Consider the following 1,091-nt stretch of genomic DNA (forward strand, 5'->3'; position numbering starts at 1 on the left):
ATAAAAGAGTAGTGGGTGGTGATGACTAGCTGCCTTCCCTCTAGTCTTACACTGCTAAATTAGGGACGGCTAGCACGGATAGCCCTCGTGTAGCTTTGCGCGAAATTCAAAAACAAAACAAACTATACAGAAAATATTTACTTAGTCCATAGTCCGTCTGAGACACCACTGCCGCTCACCTCTACCACGCCAGCAGATTCTCCAAGCCCGACGTTGTATCGCGGTTGATCGCCGTCGACGCCTTCAGATAATCCTGGACTTTATTGAGTGTTTTCTCGATGTCACCAAACTTGACCCTCTTGACCTTCTCTTCGTAGCCCTTGAGCAGAACGCGTATTATCTCCAGCTGATGGCCAAGGAGCAAAGGCAGCTTGAATAAACAGCTTTGTAAACCACGTGTTAGTAAAAACACTGTATAGATGTAGAATAAACAAAAAAAAGAAATAAAAAAATCTATATTTAATTAAATAAGAAGATGGAATACACATGATATGCCTGCATACCACAAAGGCTTTACCCTCGAGAAAAGTAAAAGTACCCTACTGAAATTTATTATAGAGATAAGTGAAGATCGGTAAAATAACTCATAAAAAATTTAATATGAGAGTCAGTATCCAACTAGTACTTTACTGGAATTCATAGAAAAAAAATGAATTTTTGGAAGTCAATGAGATCAACAGAAACAAGATGGTGGATAAAATGTAAACGTGTGGTACTCTCAGGTACACCTATTTCCCTTAAGAGTAACGGTATTTTTCATACCACTATGTCTTAGTTGAAACGGCCTCCCTAGTAGCACAGCGGTATGTCTGCGGACTTACAACGCTAGAATCCGGGTTTCGATATCCGTGGTGGGCAGAGCACAGATAGCCCATTGTGTAGCTTTGTGCTTAATTACAAACAAAACGAAACAAACAATTGTCTATATATTTTATTTTATATAGTTTAGTGTCCTGTGGCTTCTTTGGTCTTTGTGCTTTAATCCCTCTGTATTTCATTGATGTCCATTTGTACTTCTGTGGTGTTCTTAGGTACATTGATTTACCTTTTAAGAAGTAACCACAAATAACAGGAGGAATGAGCTAGATGTG

This window comes from Limulus polyphemus, unplaced genomic scaffold (genome assembly GCF_000517525.1).
Source record: "Limulus polyphemus unplaced genomic scaffold, Limulus_polyphemus-2.1.2 Scaffold1412, whole genome shotgun sequence".
NCBI lineage: Eukaryota > Metazoa > Arthropoda > Merostomata > Xiphosura > Limulidae > Limulus > Limulus polyphemus.